This window comes from Tupaia chinensis, unplaced genomic scaffold, assembly GCF_000334495.1.
Source record: "Tupaia chinensis unplaced genomic scaffold, TupChi_1.0 Scaffold000017_1, whole genome shotgun sequence".
NCBI lineage: Eukaryota > Metazoa > Chordata > Mammalia > Scandentia > Tupaiidae > Tupaia > Tupaia belangeri.
In genome coordinates, this window is record NW_006159447.1 from 555,046 (window position 1) to 574,945 (window position 19,900).

Below are 19,900 nucleotides of genomic sequence, written 5' to 3' on the forward strand. Positions count from 1 at the left end.
GGCATGGAGGGCAACCGTGGATGCCAGGGACAATGTGGGAAGAGGATGGGACATAGCAGAGGGTGGGGGATGGGGAATCAAGGATGGCAAAACAAAAGGCAAGGTATGCAGGACATAAGAATTGGAAAATTATTTGCTGAGAACATGTATGTTGATGTGCTTGATTGAGCCAATGCACAGTGTATTTTGGATGGAAAATTCATTTGTGTGTTGTGATGGTGTATAGTGAATTAATGTAGAAAATGAATAAATTAAAAAAAAAAAAACAACCAATCACTGCCCACCAACATGTATATAACCACGATCCCTGGCCCACAATTGCCAGATGACCCTGACGACCCTGAAGAGATATAACACCACATTGTCTCTGGACGACCCTGAAGAGTCGACCCTAATACTGTGTCATCTCCATGCTGCTCATCCCGTCTCTCACTCCCTCCCCCAGGAAACCTGTTCAACTGTCCTGCGGGTCAGGACAGTCCTGAAACATTACATCTTTCTACTTGCCCCTTAGACCTCCACCATCACCATAAGTAAAACAGTGACTGACTTGCTGGTCCAAGAAGGAGGATAAATAAAATATGGAGCAAGATTGCCCCAGCCAATTGGCAGAGACAGCAAGCCACATTAAACTCAGAACATCCAAATTCCACCTAAAATGAAAACATCTGAATGATCATCAATAATAATAGTTTTTAGCCACTGAGTTTTAAGGTAGATTATTTTAGGCTGCAAGGTCTTACATATTATGTCATCTCATATTCCTCCTGAGTTCTATTTGCATCTTTGCCCAGGACTTGTTGAATATCTTTTGCAATATTTATATTAGAGATTAGATCAAGCAAACAGTATACATTACAGACTAAATATATCACAGAAACTAATACTCTAAATTGGCTTAAATCTTTATCTCCCAACTCAGGTGTGTAACAAAAGTAACTTCATTATGATGAAACCTACTTGTATTACTTTTATTGCAAATCCCCTATTCTACTGGATATCAGAAAAATCTCTCAGTCAGTTAAGGATTTCTCTTCCCTGAAGAGCTGTCCAATTTTGGAGGTTTTTTCACTGATCAAGAGGTACAAGAGGTTAGGAGGGGAAAATCTGGACATTTTATCTGGATAGGTCCTGACTGGTAAACTCAGCAGTTTTTTGTTTTGGTTTGTGTCATCAAGAATCTAGAGTCATTCATTCTTGGTTAGTCCACTTTCAGAAGTTCATGATTATTTTCAACTTACATTAGCTTGGAGCTACTCTCAGAATGCAAAAATTATTCTGATGCATCTGCATCTTGTTGGGGGTGAAGGACAATAAAATGCATTGATCTTGGACCCGTCTGTCTAGAAGCACTGCATAAACTTTCTACTCCAGGCTGTTGTTCCATCTCTAGATTTTGCAAGAAAGGAGGCATGGAGCCAGCCCTATAACTTAGTAGTTAAGGAAGTGAGATCTCACATGACCAACCACAGCTTAAATCCTAGCCCTGGCAGCTTGAAAACACACCTGTTGTGCATGTATGCCCAAGACCCTGATAGGATGGAGAAATGGAGAAGGGATCATGGCATGACTGGGCCCCTTTCGGGGGTGTTCTCTCTCTTTCTCTCTCTCTCTCTCTCTGTTTCCCTCTGGTGAGCACACATGCCCTCCAGGAATTAAAAAAAATAAAGAAGGAAGGGGCATGGGTCCCTTTTGCATAGACTCTCTAGGCCTTCTGAAGTCATTCCTTCTACTGCCTCCTGGATTCAGTGTGGATTGTGGCAAGATGCAATAACCTTTTCCTCAGGAGCCCAAAGGCCACTCAGAATGTTTTCTTTCAGCTTCTCTTCATTTATTTGGCTTTGGGGGACGTTTTTCTAGTGTCAAACCTGAGGAGCTTTACTATTTTTCACTCTAACACCTGACAGATCTGGGCTTTAAAATTGAAAACCTGGGAAAAGATTTTGTTTTTGTTTTTGTTTTTCTCTTGGGATCATCACTCCCTTAAATCACCAAGTACGCAAAGCTCTAAATGTGGCCTGAGTTGGCCAAAATGCCAAGGAGCAATAGGCAATTCAAAAAAAAAAAAAAAAAAAACAACTACAAATTTGCATTGGTTCATATTTTAAAACTACTCTTCTTTGCAATTATGTGTGTTTGTTTTGTGGAATGTGAAACATAATAGGCTAAATACTGCTTTGTGTATGTGACATGATGGGTTTCTAGTATTTTTCTACTACTTAAGATGTTGGGTAAATAAATGAGTTCATAAATTAGAATTTCTATGTCAACTTTTGGTTCTAATTATGTTTTTTTGTTTGTTTTGGATACTTTTTCTTTTTTAATGCTTATTCACAGGCTCAGCTGTATTTATGCCTAGATTAACCAAAGAAGTTGCCAGCTGTGATTTTCAAATGTGTTCCAGCTCTACAATGCCAGGAAAATTCAATTATGTATACTAAGGTCATCTCTATAAAGCTTACCCGTACTGATATTTAATGGTGAATAGTGACCATCACAATACTTAGCCAACGGCAGGTTGTTCCTGCTTATATTATAATAGCCAAAATAACTATTTATGAAACTGTAATTGTAGTTATATTTACAGCCACTCAAACCAGGCAGTGAGCCAAGCCATGGGTTGGCAATCAGCCTAATTTGAGCTGAGCAAGGGTGATTTTGTGCTGCAAAATGTGAACAAAAATATGAGCCATTACAGCATGTATTCAGAGTCCAAATAGAAAGGAACCACCCAGAGAGAATAACAGTGGAATGAATAAGATGGCTCCCCTGTATTTACCGCAACTTGAAAGTATGCATCAAGTATAAAATAGTATTTTCATACCAGTTGTATGACATTCTCGAGTTATTTTCAGTGTATTATAACATTATAATTATCAAAACATTAATATCCATGAAGTATTTCAGAACTTATATTTGGGGCATTATTGCATTTAAGGGAAAGGATTTGCCCCATTACCTTAAAAACTAAATAAGTCAACCACATTTATAACGATAATGGTTTTCAGACACTGGACAACGAGTAGTACAGGAGAGTGAGAAAAGAGAAACAAATAAGATGAGTCTTGTAAAAATTACCAATTTATTGTCTGGAGAGAATTTTCAGGTTGATTTTCAGACAGTGCTGAGAAGCCTCCCTGAGATGATAGGAGAGAGCCAAGAATTTGGGAAGCCCAAGTGCCTCTAACTTATGAGACAACTAAAGATAAGATCACATCACAGGGAGGAGAGGCCTGCAAGAACTCTGAGGATCTGCAGAGGATTTATTTTGAGACATACATGTGAGCAAACTGCCTGAGACCAGAAAAGGAATCACCTGGAAGGAGGAGAAGAAACCCTATGGTTCACACAGAATATGGAATAGTTTGTGTTCTTCCCGCTAGAATTGAAAAACCTTGCAATACACAGGCACATCACAAAGAGTACTCCTACAGGTATTGTCTCAGCACTGGGTCAGGATTAGCCCTTTAGTCAAAAGGCTTCTCTGATCCCACCTTAAAGTCAGCTTTGGAAGGATTAATTCAAATAACTCACTTTAGAATTATTAATTCTAAATAACTCACTTGTGTCCCAGAGTGAAGCTCATGAACGTTTTATGGTACACAAAACTATCTAGCAAACAACAAGGTAAATTGTACAATGTTTGGATTCTGATAAAAAATTACCAGGTAGGCAAAGAAGCTAGAAAATATGACCCATCACAAGGAGAAAAAAAATCAGTCAATAAAAATGGATTAATAAAAGAAATACCAAAAATAGTAGACAAAAATGTTAAAATATTATAACTTATTGTTGCTATTCAGAAAGGTATAATGAAGTATGAGAATGTTTATAGAGAGATGGGGAGGTTAAAAAAAGACACAATGTAAACTTTTAGAAATAAAAAAAAGATATCAGAAATGAAGAATGGGATTAACAGTAGATAAATAATGAAGGAAAATGTTAATGAATATCTAGCAACTGAAACGATCCAAAATTAAAGAGAGAAAAATGACCGAGAAATACTAATTAGAACTATGGACAACTTCAAGATTCCTAATATATATGTATTTAGAATCTCTGAAGTGGGAATGATGGAAAAATATTGAAGAAATACTTTCAAAAGTAATCCAAATTTAATTAAAGCTATAAATCCACAGCTACAGGAATCCCAACGAACCCCAAGCACAATAAAACTACTTTTGAGGCATATTGTAAGAAAATGATTTAAGTCAGTGATTAAGAGGAGCCTTAAAAATGGAGAGAATAGATACATTAAAAACAAAACAAACAAACAAAAAGAAACAAAAAATTACCTCAGACTGCCCTCTCTACCTTTCTCCGCCATCATGGTATATGTAGGCACTCAGTTCTTCGCCATGTCTTCTCACAAGACTTTCAAAATCAAGCAGTTTCTGGCTAAAAAACAGAAGCAAAATTGTCCCATTCTCTAGTGGATTTGAATGAAAACTGTTAATAAAATCAAGTACAACTCCAAGAGGAGACACTGGAGAAGAACCAAGCTGGATCTCTAGGGAACTGGACAGGATATGGCCTATATATTTATGCTGTATCAAGGTCACTATGGTCTTGCCATATTAAACTGAAAATGGTCACCACTGCCTGGACACTTGAGGGTGTTTTATTGGGAAAAAAAAAATGATGCTTCACTTTGTTTCTAAGTTCTGCATTGTTAGGCTGCTTCAGTAATTAATATGTGAGATCTTTCACTTGAAAAATAAAAAAATGACCCCAGACTTCTTTTAGAAAGTGTCGGCGTCCGCCCCAGGGCTTGGGTCTGGCTGAATCATGATCAGAGGGCTGCTGCTGAGGAAGAGAAAGAGGACGAAAAAGAGAAAGCCCTCCATCTTGCCAGGACCGGGGAATTGGAAAGAACGAGACAAAGGGTTAGAGTGGAAACAGACACAGGCAGCCTGAGCCTAGGTAGCCCAAGCAACTTGTGCCGCCCAGACAAACTGGACGTCTTTATTTATAGTACAAGAAGACATTACACATGTGTGTTTCATGATACTTCATGGATTGGTTGCTAGGTTACAGACAATAAGAAGCCATTAACAAATCTATAAGGGATTAGTCACACCCAAGGCAAGGTGTATCCCTTGGCGGTAATCCCATCTAGAGTAAATCTCATCTTCCTTTCTAATGCAGAGAACTAGCTGTTAGGTGTGGGGAAGGAGCTAAAGAACTTCTCCATAAGGAGTGAGCCACCACACCCAGAGTAGGCTAAAGAACCTTTCAGATGCAGAGCAGGGATTGGATTTTACTATTTGGGGTCAAGATGTTTCTTGAAGTCCATCAGATGTGTCTGTTGGAACGCCCCTAGTAATTTCCACCCTTGCTCTGTCTGCAGCCAAGGTCAGGGAAAGACAAGTTACAAGGTTCTGCCAAACCCCAAAAGAGTATGTGGTGTTTGCTCAGCGCATGTCCCCACAAGAAAGAATGTATGTTTTGTGGTGGTAGGGCAACATCTTCAAAGATGTGAAAAATTATTAAATTTAGAGCTCTACTTCCAGTGAAAATACCTTCATAATTGAAGGTAAAATACAGATTTTATAAGACATGAAAGCTGATAGTATTATCAGCAGAACTGAAGTATAAGAAATGTTAAAAGAAGTCCTTTGGAGAGAAAATAATGATACCAGATGCAACTTTGATCTACACAAGATAAAGAAAACCCATAATACATAAATATACAGATAAAGATAAATACTTTTTAATTTTATAACAATTTACTGCTTAAATATAAAATAATAATACATTGTAGGGTATATATCATGTAGAAGTAAAATGCATATCAAACAGCACAAAGCTAAAAAAAGGGAAAGTGGAAAAAGACTATTAGAAGCTTCCTATTCTATAAAGGAAGTGGTATAATATTAATTAAACATAGACTATTATGAGGTGAAGTTGGGACCAGCAGATGGCATAAAGGCAACTTTGCTGGACTCCCATGAAGTTAACCACAGTTTGAGTCCCAGACCCAGAGGCTTAAACTCATGCCAAGTGCATGTGTATGCGTGCCCAAGATCCCGAGAGGAGAATGGAGGAGAAGGAATTGTAGCGTGGCCATCCCCCCGGGGGGTGATTTCTCACTTTCTATCTCTCTCTCTGTCTTTCTGGTGAGCACATGTGCTCTATACCAAAAGCCTCTCCAAAAAATAAATAAGGTAAATTTGTATCTAACAAATTATAAAGTAATCATTAGTTTTTTTTAAAAAGTTTACCTAATAAGCAAATAATGAAGATAAAATTACATAAAAATATTTGGTTATTCCAAAAGAAAGCAAAAGATGAAAAAGGGACTAACAACTAGATTTAAAAATATATAAATTAATAGCAAAATAATATATTTATTTGGTCATATCAATAATCACATTAAGTATAAACAATCTAAAACTGTCAATTAAAAGGCAAAGATTATGTGGTTGGTTAAAAATTCAAGGTCCAACAATATGTTACCTACACATAATATTCTTAATTACAATGGCTCAAATATGTTGAAAGTAAAGAGGAAGTAAAAAGACATACTAGTGTAAGTTTAGTTCAACAGTTGAAAAATCAATCAATGTAATTTAACCTTACATTAATAAACTGAAAAAAAGATGATCAAATGATCACAACCAATGTAAAGAAAAAAGTGATAAAATCTAATATTCATTCATGATAAGAAATCTCAGTAGAGTAAGAATGGAAAGGAACTTTCCTATCCTGATGATGGACCTCTACTAAAGACTCGTATCACACTTAGTGTTAAAAGAATAAACACTGGAATAAAGATCAAAAACAAGAAAGGATAGCTGTTCTTTCTTTTTTCTTTCTTTTTTTTTTTTTTTTGGCTATAGGATGCATGTGCTCACCAGAGGGAGACAGAGACAGAGACAGATAAAGAGGAAAGTGGGAAATCCTCACCCACCCCTATCCCCAGGGGCTTGGTCCATGTAATTTACCAGTTTAAAAGTGGTTATTAGTTTATTTACAGAGTTATGAAATTACTGTCACAACCAATTTTAGAACATGCACATCACCTCCAAAACAAGCCCCATATTCTTTAGCAGTCACTACTCCGTCCCTCCTATACTTCTCTATCTCCTAAAAACCTTAGATAATCAATAATCTACTCTGTCTCTATAAACTCTATAAACCTTAGATAATCACTAATCTACTGTCTCTATTATACACATTTCCTATAAATGAATTATATAATATAGCAACTTTAGTAACGGGCTTCTTTCACTAAGTAGAATGTTTTTAGGTTCATCAATATTATAGCATGCCTCAGTACTTCATTTCTTTCTAGGGCCATATATTTCATTGTATGAATGCAACAGATGAGTGGATGGACATTTGGGCTGTTTCTACTTCTGGCTATCATGAGTAATACTTTTATTAACATTTGTGTTACAATTTTGTGTGGGCATATGTTTTCACTTTAATTGGGTAAATACCAAAAGTGGAATGTGCAGTCATATGGTAACTCTATGTTTAATGGTTTGAGGAACTACCAAACTGCCAGACTGTTTTCTAAACCAGCTGTACTGTTTTACATTCCCACCAGCAGTATACAAAGCTTCCAACTTCTCCATATTCTTGCCAACAGTTGTTATTGTCTGTCCTTTTGGTTATAGCCCTCCTATAGATGCAAAGTGGTATCTGCTTATAGCTTTGATTTTGAATTTCTTGAGTGACTAATGATATGTGTCTTTCCATTGGTTTATATTCATTGAAGATACGTCCTTTGCCCATTTGTAGTTCAGTCTCTTTTACTATTGAGTGATACTCTTTTTTAAATTATTATTAAAGAATGTATTTATTGGATATAAATGCTGGGTCAAAAAGTTTGTTTAAGCACATAAAAATTTGATTCCAGAAAATTACCACTAGGCAAATATCACAGTAAAAGTTGTCACAGACAAGATTCTGTAGACAAATACTGAAAGTCTGAGGAAAAACAATATACTTGCATAGTCTCAGAGGATCTCCCCACATGAAGACACTTTTAATTACAAAGGGAAAAGCAGTACATTTTCAGTGAGGGAACATTACTTTATTCAAGCAATGAAGGCTAACGTCGCCAGGGATGAGACATTGACACCGTGAGCTTCCTGACACTGCACACTGGGAAGAGGACACCACCACTTTGGGCACACTTGCCCAAGTTGATGTACTCACTTTCCTGACTGCATTGACTGCATTGGTCAGACGTATGTACATATCTCAGATTCCTCAAACAGTATCATTTAAATGTATGCTGTTTATTTTAGGTCAAGTATACTTTAATGAAAAAGAACACCTTTGTAAAAGTACACCTTTACAAGATAGTATTTAATGAAAAAGAAATGGCTTGTTCTGTATAGACTATCACGATCACCAAAACCCACTTTGTATTCCAACTGGACACACAGTTGAACTCCATGTCAAGTATATTTGCATTTCTCTGTAGCCAAATCACTGAGTTCTGGCCAGTCACATCAATGCAATACGGCTGAAGAGATGAGCATCATTTCCAATCTGGCTTAAACCATGTGTAAACTAAGTGGTGATTATTCATAGAACTCTAAGCGTGACAAAGACATGATATGAAAGAAGCCAGGCCTGGATAACTGTTTGAAGCAGAGCTGCCTAAGAGATCTGTGTAACTAGATCTACCCTCCCTGGACTACTGAGTGAGTGGAAAATAAATGTTCATTTGAGGAATTAAGAGGTGGGGGATTTTCTATTGTAACAGCTGGCATTATCTTAAATAAACAGAAAATTTAATTCTCAATTTTAGGTGGTGCTATGATCAAAATAAAGGACTAAAGCACACAGCATTAGCTTCACAAATAGGGTGATAGACAGTAAGGAAAAAACAGAGGGCTATATATTTGGAGTTTTGTTATGCTCACTTGATAAAATTTTAACCTGTGATAACTTGGAAAAGAGATTCTCTTAAGCATTTACCAATATCTGCCTTTGTATTCATGCCACCTTCTCATCTGTGTGGGGTCAGATGACTTCTCTCTTATCAGAATACTTGTGATTACATATGTGGACAGTCCAGGATAATCTCATCTCAGGATTTTTTACTTAATCTATGAAGACTTTTTTTTATTTTCCAAATAGATGACATTTATAGGCTCCATGCATTAGGACATGGTATCATTGGATGCCATTATTCAATCTACTACATAGACAAAGTTTTAAATCAACCATTTTCAATATGTTCAAAGAACTTAAAGTAACCATGTCTAAAGGTGTTTTTAAAATAGTTTTAAACTACTTTTTTTTTTTTGAGAGAGAGGTTTTTGCTAGAGAGCGCGTGCACTCACCAGAAAGACAGAGAGAGACAGAGAGATAGAAAGTGAGAAATCATCCCCCCTGGGGTCACATCACAATCCCTTCTCTTCCATTCTCCTCTTGGGATCTTGGGCATGCAGGCACATGTGCCCGGCGTGAGTTTAAGCTGCCGGGTCCAGGACTTGAACCGCAGTCGATTATGTGGGAGTCCAGCGATATAGTCATTACGCTAACTGCTGGTCCCAAACTACTTTTTAACATAGTTAAAAGAATGATGTTTCACTAAACAGAGAATATCAAGGGAGAAATAGAAATTATGACAAAGACAAAATAAAAATTCTTGAGTAGAAAAGCAAACAAAGGGAAATGAAAAATTCATTAGGGGGGCTCCAGAATACTTGAACAGGCAGAAGAAAGATACGCAATCTCAGGGGGAAGAAGTAAAGGAATAAAAAGTTCTCACAATCCCAAAGACCCACAGGATGTCATCAATATGCCAACAGGTGCAAAGTGAAAGAAGAGAGAGAAAGGAGCAGAAGGCTTGTTTGAAGAAATGATAGCTTACAACATCCAAAATTTTATAAAATACATTATTCTACACTTCCAAGAGATTCTGAGAACTATAAATAGGATAAACTTCAGGAGATCCCCAGCAAGATACATCGTAAGTGAGCTATCAGAATGCAAAGAAAAAAATCTCAAAAGCAAGGGTTGTACTCATCATGTACAAGAGATTGTCAATAAGATTAATAGCTGATTTGTCAGCAGAAAGCTTGATGGCCAGAATGACATAAAGTGCTGAAAGAAAAAGGCGATACACCAAGAATTCTAAATCTAACTAAACTATCCTTCAAAACTGAAGGAGAGATTAAGATTTAACAAAACTGACAAACAACATTGAGAAAATTCACCACTACTAGAGCCAACCTATAAGAAATGTTGAAGTGAGTCTTCCAGACTGAAATGAAGAACATGAACAGTAACTCACTCCCACATCTCATGAAATAGTGGTCACTGGTCAAGATAACTAAACAAAAGGCAGTGTAAGTGTATTTTGGTTTAAACTTTTTAAAGCTTTTTAAACTTTCTTCTCTGATTTGATTTAAAGCAAAGCATGAGAAAGCAATAGTACAATGTCTAAAGATGCCATTCTCATGACAATCGCTACATAAAGGCAATCAAGGCAACAGAAGGAATGTTTTTATTGCTACTGAAATTAAAATGGTATTAATCCAAATTAGACTGTTAGAAATTAGAAAGTTAATTGTGATCCCCGGGAAACCACAAACAATCTCTGAAAAATAGTAAAAGAACAATAACGAATTGCATGATACAACAGAAAAGTAAATGAAATACACAGCAATGGATTTAAATATCTCGTTAACATGATGGAAAGCAGTAGTAGAAGGAAACAGGAACAAAAAAAGACATAAGGCATATGGAAAATAATCTCAAAATAATAGACACAAATGCTGCCGTATCAGTTACTACTGATACATTATTTACAGGATTAAGTCAGGGTAAATGGATTTAACACTGTTATTGAAAAGCAGAGATTGGCAGAATGGATTTATAAAAAAAAACAACTCTATTTACAATTTATACAAACAACAAAAATGTTAAGAATAAGTTTAACAAAAGTAGGTTAAGACGTGTATATTTGTAAATGCTTCAACATGGGTGAACTTCAGAAATATATGTAAGGGGCCAGCTGGTGGCATGGTAGATAAGGCACTGGATTCCCACATGGTTGCAGTTCAAGTCCCAGATCCGGCAACTTGAAAATCATGCCAGGTGCATGTACATGCATGTCCAAAATCCCAGAAGGAAAATGGAGAAGGAATTGTGGCATGGTCATTCCCTCTGAGGTGGGGGGAGGGTTTGATTTCTTACTTTCTATCTCACTGTCTCTCTCCAGTGAGAACAAGTGCTCCAAAACCTATGACAAAAATCTTTTTTTTAAATGTTAGTCTCAAGGCATGGTGGCATGGGTTTAAGGGTGCTGGACTCCCACATGGCTGACTGTGGTTCGAGTCCCAGACCTGGTGCTTGCATTCTGACTTTCCTTGTTTCTCTCTTTCTCTTTCACTCTATCTCTTTCTGGTCAAATTAAAATAAATAAAGTTAAATAATTATTTTAAAAAATATTCTCAGTGAAATAGATTAGACAAAAAAAAAAAAGACATTCTATGATCCTATTTATATAAAATATCATGAATGGTCAAATCCATAGAGACAGAAAGTACATTTCAGTGATTTCTAGGGTCTGACAGGACAAAGGAAATGAGAGGTGACTGCCAATTGGTATGGATTTTCTTTTGGAGGTAAGTAAAAATATTTTAGAATTTGATAGACATATTGATGTAGTTTATATAACTCTGTAAATATAATAGAAACCATGTAATCATTTATTTTTATTTTTATTTATAACTATTTTATTTTTTATTTATTCATTCATTGATTTTTTTTTTTTAATTTGACCAGAGGGAGAAAGAGGGTGAGAGTGAGAGAGAGAGGAAGCGAGAAAGCAAGCCACCAGGTTCAGGACTTGAACCCCGGTCCGCCACGTGGGAGTGTCCAGTGCCTTAACTACCATGCCACCTGCTGGTCCCCATTTTTTTTTTATGCCCCCTTCTTGTCCCCATTTTTTTTTTTTTTTTTTAGTAATCATTTATTTTTAAAGGTAACCTTGTAGTATATAAAGTATTTCTTAACAAACTAATTAGAAATAATAATTAGCTGGTTTTAGGAACCAGACAGTGGAGCAGTGGTACTGCAGCTGAACCCATATGGGAAAGTCTTAGGTTTGTGTCTCACAGCCTCCCTGGACACGTCAGGCATGTATGTACAATCCCATGTGCCAGGTTGGCTGTGATTGGAGGTGATCACAGTGTGAAGACCCTGTTGGGGGTGCTTTTCTCTTTTTCCCTTGCTCTTCCTCTGACTGGAGAAATAAATACACTCAAAAAGTAATTAGCCAGTTTTAAAGCAGGCGTGTAAGGGAATGATGAAAACAGAGAGGTCAGGTGCCTTACAGGGTTGGAAACACTGACTGCTACTGGAATCCTAATAGTCAGATTTCAAATTGAAAAAAGTCTTGACCATAAAAGGCCTCACATGATTCTCAGGTAATTTAGACAACTGCACTTGAGATAAAGAAAAAAATTAAAGGGTTGTTCCCTCACCAGCTCTCATATTTTGGGGAGCTGAAGGCAATTTTCATTAAGAGAGATCACTAGAGGAGTGGAAAGAAAGAGAAAGACATTGGAGTGACAAAGATACAGGACAGGATTGAGGATTTTGTCTTGAAAAAAAGTTTGACCATGACTATTCACATATAAAATAAAAGGAAACATTTGGATCAGACACTTTCAAGTTTTGAAGAATCAGTTATTGCAAAGAAATCCCAAGCCACAGCTAATAATATTGTGATAGTTTGTTAAGCTTTAAAATATCATTGTAGATCAGACAGACATGGTCAGGAACACCAACTTCGGAAATGGACAAAGACACTGACAAAGGGGGGCTACAAGGGGAGCAATGACATGGGAATTCCTCCCAGAGAGAGCAAATGAGAGCCTAATAATGGAACTTACCTATTTTCAGGTTTGAGGGCTTCCATTTATCTTCCCAGAAAATTCATTACTTCCATGGACTCATAACTTCTATATTTTTTAAAAGGTGGGGGAAAAAGAAGTGTGAGTGTTAATATAAAAGTTGTCTAGTGGGAGTTTCAAGAGGAAACAGCAATTACTTAACAATCCCAATGTTCACAGAGAACAAGGCTAATTAGAAGTCACTGAGACCCTGAAAGTGAGTAGTACAGTTTGTAAGATTAGGACTACAAAGTCGCTATCCCAGGAAAGGTGAACGCTCTAGACAGCCACTCTTAGGCTTTCCTTCATACATGCAGCAAATAATTGTTAGGTACCTACCTGCATTGCAGGTTTCTTCCAGAGTTCTGATCGTGCGATGAAAAATAAGACAGTCCCTCCACTCCTGGAATTATAGTTGGGGGCGGGTAGCTGGTGAGAAACAGACATTTCTATAGACTGTGTGCAAGGACACTCATTACTCTGCCACAGTTTAATGGAAGGAGACTTCAAGGTTATTCAGCTACATTTGCTAGATCTCTCTCACAAGAGCGACCTTTTACTCTTTCTTGGTCTTTTTGTTGAACTGGCTCACAAGGAAAGTGGACTTAATGTGGACGCAGACTCTAAATATCTACACCATTGTGTCTTAATCTATGGGCATTTAGGGGGGTCTCATAGGAGCTGAATTATTGAGAATCAGCCCTTTATGAGTAATCAACTCTGGAAGAACAAATATAGAAACATGTATTCAAAGAGAAAAACCAAACTCCAGCTAAGACTCTAACTGAACTCACACTATGTTCTTCAAACAAGGACATCCCTTAACTGTTTTACATTCGGCTTCTGAGAACAACGGCAAGTAATTAAATCCTCCAGCCTCAGTTTCCCTATCTGTGAAACATAGATAATAATATTCTGCTTCCAATATCATAAATCCTGAGATGCAAGAGTTTTAAGAGGACACACACATAATACATTGTAACAAAAATGGTTACATTGTTCTTTTTGTCACAAGCAGGCAAGCAATTCTCATCTGATAGTTAAAGAAATTTTCATTGGTTACAATGTTATTTCTGAAGCTTGAAATTAACATTGGCTCACTGTCAGTTTAATCCTTTTCCATTTATCAGATATTTAATACCACTCCAACTCCAAAAGGAGGTGAAACAAAAGCTAGCTGAACGTGTCTGGCCATATCAAGTACGGTTATTGAAGTGCTGGGGGACAGAGCAGTGTGACAGCGGATCAGCTGCGGCTACAATTATTGGAGAAGCTTACAGGTTGCTTCTGAGGATCTCTCAAGCATGGAGGCTCATCTGAGGCTTTTCACTCCTAAAACGTTTCTGGGAATGTATTGAAGTAAACTAGGGGTGGGAAAAGATGTAGTTGGGGAGATGGAGAATTCAGAGCCTGGCTGTGATTAGACGTTTGATTTCAAAGTCAAAATTACAAAATAGTCAAGCCAATTTTAAAACTTTTTGAGAGAGACTTTTGATATTAGGCACGTGCATCCACCAGAGACACAGAAAGAGACAGAGAGAAAGTGAGGACTCATCTTCCAGAGGAGGATGGCACACTGAAATCCCTTTTCCATTCTCCTCTTGGGATTTGGGGCACATGTGCACATGCGCCTGGTGTGAATTTGAAGCTACCAGGTCTGGAATTTGAACCTCAGTTGGCCTTGTGGGAGTCCAGCACCTTAATCATGATGTCACCTGCTGGCCCCAGTCAAACCATTTTTACCAAGTGAAGAAACATCGACTCTTTAAGGCATTCAGATAAAAGTTTGCCGTCAAATTGCTCACATTACTTTGTCTTCTCAGGCATTATGTCCTTCTAGCAGAGATAACTGACTAGTCCAAATTCCTGGTGCGTGTAGTTACAGCTAGTTATCCTCCATCGCTTTGGCAAACTGCAGAGGCCATCTGTGTGATGATTCTCATGTGGAATGAGCTGTTTGGGGGGGGTTCCTTCAGGACCAGATCTAGTGACATTGTTATCTTAGGAATCCAAATGGTGGCCAACATCCAGTTAACTGAAAACTTTGTCTCTTTTCTTCTCATAATAAAGAAACACCAAGTATTTTATCCATACGTCTCCTTCAGCCATCACCAAAATCCTTGTGGGTCGCTAATATTGCTTCTATTCTACAGACTGAGATTCAGGACAGTTTCCTAACTTGTGCATCATTTTATGCAGCTAGTAAGAACCCGAGCTGGGATTTGAATGGGTGGCATCTGATTCCAAGTGATTCTAAACATCTTATGACTTGTCTCTCACTTCTCCCAGATGGCTTATTAGTTTAAATGAAGATGAAGGTGCTGATTTATCTCATTATTTACAACTGTTAAGAAAATATTGTTTACTGATCAAAAATGGTGTTTCCTAATCAAGACCATTCATTTGCATTACAGTAGGACAAATCAGAAAAAATATATTACCACCAAGAAAGAATACTCTCCAAATAGTTCTAAATATTTCTGGCTTCTATGGGAAAGTACCTTGTCCCAGAAAGCTACTATAGGTTATGATGATAAATATTTGGATTTCATAAACAGATCTGGAAGATACAACCTATTAAGAATGACTCTACATTATTGGTTTACAAACCTTTCCGTTTCAGGATGTTTAACAAAGAAAAATGTGGTTCTTTTTTTAGATAGAAAAAAAGAAAAAGAAGAAGAAAAAAAAAAAACCCTCAGAAATAGGTCAAGTAAAGTGAACCATGAAGCAACAGCTCCTCCTACCGGTCCCGAGAAGGTAATATGTAAAAGATGTTTTCATTTGATTCATTTTTTGAAAATCAACCTGCCAGATAAGCAAGTTTTCTCTTTTCTTGGTCTGTTTTCCTCCTTCTATCCCAGTTCAAATATGTTGACTCCCCTTCTTCCAATTCCCAAGGAACGTTTTCTTTTATCAGAAGCTCTGTCCTGTTTAACGTCACTCACACAAAGTGGAAAGTGGCTGTTTAAAGTCTAATGAGTCCCCTTCTTGAAGCAGTGCTTCACTTTTAATAAAGGCAAGACCTTAAACTAATCTGCATGAGAGAAGGATGGCCCAGCAGGTTGCTGAGCAAATCTAAGTTCAGTCCCCTTAGCCCCTTCTTCCCATAACCGAGTTTCACCTTGAGGGTATTAGGAGGGATCCTAACTCGACTGGTTTTGAATTCCTTAGAAACCCAAAGCACTTCAAGTATTGGTCATTTTGCCTACTGCCTCTTAATTTCTAGACTTGATTTTCAGTCTGGCCACAAGATGGCATTACTCTCCAACTGTTAACTTTATTGCACCAGGCAGGGCCCCAGGGAAGAGACACACAGTAGGCAAAATTGGTTAAAACACCAGGTAGGCTCCCTCACATCCCCCTCCCACCATCCTCTTCTCTTCTGCAAAGAGATATGGAATCAGCAAATTCAACCTGAAAGGAAATTTCAAGCACAAGAAAAATAAAATGCTTGAATTTTGAATAACTTCATGCTAAATTTCAGTCGATATTTAGGCATAGGTCCTTTAATATGCACAACAGAAACTTTTGCTATCAAAATAATTACTGGGCCAGCAGAAGGCATGGTAGTTGGTATGGTGGTTAAGACACTGGACTCACACGTGGCAGATCATAGTTTAAGTCCTAGACCTGGCAGCTGGCTTTCTCTCTGTCTCTTTCTACCTTTCTTTCTCTCTCTCTCTCTCTCTCTCTGGTGAGCATATGTGCCCTGTAATAAATTAAAAATGATAAAAAATAAAATACATTTTTAAAATTACAGAAAAAACGTTAGTCCTTTAACATATACAACAGAAACTTTCATTATTAAAGAAATTACTGGAGACCATTTTGTAAAAAGCTTTGATTCTTTTGGTTTCACTGAACCAATGAAAAGAAGAATTGATGGGTTTTTCCTTGAAAAAGTTCTCATGATGATAAGTTTTTACTTACTTGATTTTTCCTCTGGTATTGAAGTAGACTCTGGTTGGCAGCATTTCTCCTCATTGAATTTTTAGCTAGCCTCCATCACTGATCCAGAATTCTCTGCCTCTCTCTCCCTCTCTCTCTCTCTGTGAGTGTGTGTATACACACACACACACACACACACACACACATATATATACATACTTTTACCCCTTTGAGAGGATTTCAAAATGTTTCTGAAAAATCAGATTAAAATATAAGTTTATTTTGGTGCAAGCAATTTTGAAATCAATGTACAATTTTTCACAATACGCGTTTTCCATGAATTGTTCGCCACCCCCCAACCCCCCGCCGGTGTATACACACACACACACACACTCACCCACATGCCTTCTCCCAATAACCCCAGTTCTAATGCTCTGTTCTGTGCTCCGTCCCCGATGGTAGGACTCCAGGAAGGTCTCTGACCTCTGCAACCTGCTCAGAAGGCAAAGCTTCCACCACCACCAAAGCACCTCTTCGGCTTTCCGTCCTCTGTAGGCACGTTTGGTTAAAATTCATATTTTACAGTTTTATCAACTGGACTGGGGAGAAATGTTTCACCTGTTGAAATATTCACTTTGTAAGCTAAATCATGTGATGGGATGTATTAAAGAAAATGAAATTTTAAAAATGGAAGATAAATAAATAAACAACAACAACAAATTCCCAGGCCTAGTGCTTGGAACGTCGTGACAAATGTCACACAGCAACTCAGTTTTCACACACGTAATCCAGAAAACGGTGTTCTCCAGGAAAAAAACACACTCCACTGGAAAGAAGCTGTCACAGGAGGGAGGAAATGGTAGAAAAGCACACACATTGGATAGTCACGGCCTTATTCTAGACAGCACGCAGTTTCTATCTTTCAAAAAACAGTTAAGCAAAGGGATGACATCTGAGGGACATACGTGGCTTGGTTCTTGTTTGCAAGCTCTCTCTCAACTCAGTTCTGCCTCTCCCCTCTCTCCTCTCTCCTAGGCACCTCCTGCCACCTGGTCTCTTCTCCAGCTGGCGGGAGGGCCAGAGCTGCGCGTGAGGCACGAGCTCCGCCTACTGACCACTGCGGAGAAGGACAGGCGCTCTCAAACCAGCGGGAGGTTTTCCTTCTGAGTTGAGTCCAAGTTGAGAAAAATTGCTTAAACACATACTCACGGACAAACATCAACAAAATAACACGAAGCTTCGTGTATCTGGAGGGAAGATTTTGTTAGACTTTCTGCGAAAACATTTTCACCGATGGATGGATGACTCAAATCCTTGCGACATTAAGATCGGCTTTCCCTTCAGCTGTGCTGGTGTGCGTGTGTGTGTGTGTGTGTGTGTGTGTGTGTGTGTTTACAAGTGTTTAAAAATCAGTCTCCTGAGGCCCATTCATCTCTGCTGGCTCTGATAAAGTGCATGAAATTTCCTAATCCATTCTGTCAGAAGATAGCAAGCATTTCCTTTTTTTATGTCCACTGTAATAAACTCTAGGAGATGAGAGAGTGCGCCAGGCAGAGGCACAAGGTTCTGGAAGCAGGTGGCGAGCCCCAGACACCTGGGGAAACCTGAGGGGCAGAGCAGGTCACCAGTTTGATTTTTGCACTGTGTTATACTGAGCTGACTCTGGAGCTGTTACTCTCCCTTTACTACAGATTGATGGTCTTGTTCAACATTCTTAGAATCTGTGAAACGTTGTTCAGGGGATCCCAGCATTCCCTGGTTGTTGCTTGGGACATTCATTTGACAAATGCTTATGTGCACTGATGCTGTTGGGTTTCCAGTTATAAAGATGAAGCAGAGTTGCTGCCTTGGACTTGCACAGCCCAGCCGGGGATACAGACTTGCAAAAAGAGTACAGCAGAGCCAAGGCAAGAGGGAGCTGATGGATAACGTTACGTGGCTAGCTAGTTTTATCACACGCAGTAGCTGAGCATGGGGTGTTTGCTTTACACTCCCCTGTCCTTGGGCATCCAGTCACCTGCTGCTGCCACTATCCAGCTTGGTTCTAGGCAGAGGTAAAGTCCCCCTCTTATCAATGCTAGGGTTCTAATACGTCATGTTCGATGAATAACTTCTAAGTAACTTTTTCACTGTTAGGCTCTCCCTTGTTTTCTCAAAGGCAAGTAGTGGTCCACGTTCGCCATGATCAGTTTAGTGGGCAGATTATCTTTGATAATGTGAAATTGATGGATTTTTCAATCCCTGTAAGATCTTTTGCCCTGCCATTTGACACCCATTAAAGGTGTGGTATTTAACCATGCAGAGGGAAAGTAGCATCACCTATAATAAAGAAATTATTTCCTAGTATTTCTGTTTCAAAATAAAACTGTTCAAATGTATAGTCTGTTGGTAATCTGAAAGCAAGTGCTTTTACATCGAAAAAAATGAAGTTTTGTTAAGAGAGTATAGGATTTTAGAATTGCATCAAGTCTAACAGTGGAGAGTTAGCATTGAAACAGGTCACAGCACAGAAAAGAACTCAGAATACAACACAGAAGGGAGGTCCAACACACTCTAGGGGCTGGAATGGGGAAACGCTTCGAGCAGGCCATCTGCACAAATGGCCTCACTTTCTGATTTCCTCATCTTTGGGGCTGGGATTTAGAAGCTGAGCTAGAACTACTTAGGTGAGTTGAGGCTGATACGTGGCTTATGTTTCACTTTCTAGAACTTGGGAATTGCAATAGTCTTTCGGAACAACTTAAAAATTCAGAAAGGTGTCCCACTGACTTGTCCTAAAAGAGGCAAGAGTCTGAGAAAAGTCTGAGGGCATCTCGTGGATTACAACCCCCTGCAGCTGGGTAGGGAAAAACATCTCAGAGCACTGATGGACCAAAAAGGAAGAAAACAAGGCTGCAGAAGGTTAAGGTCTCACAGCTGGAGATGATGGAAGACTGGGCATTGCTGTAGATATTGTCACAAAGTCCGATAGACAGATGAACCAGCGGCACTTTAGGGCCAACATGAGCCACCAGTGACCAAGAAAGGCTTGGGGCCTGTCAGGAGGCCAGAAATGGGCTGGAGGAGTATCTCTGCCCTGGAGGCCAGAGCATTCTTCTGTGAATTTGTTTGTATCTACATGTTATCTTCAAAAGGAA

The 19,900-nt window shown here is 38.4% G+C and overlaps 1 long non-coding RNA gene across 1 annotated transcript; it reads right to left on the reverse strand.

The window, feature by feature from the left end:
• Positions 1–4,305: 4,305 nt before the first annotated feature.
• Positions 4,306–13,267, reverse strand: LOC106734414 (uncharacterized). The gene is made up of 3 exons (XR_001370037.1): positions 13,212–13,267; positions 12,873–12,941; positions 4,306–4,398 (listed from the first exon to the last, which is right to left on the reverse strand). It is a non-coding gene; the product is annotated as an uncharacterized LOC106734414 (long non-coding RNA).
• Between the last annotated feature and the right edge of the window lie 6,633 nt (positions 13,268–19,900).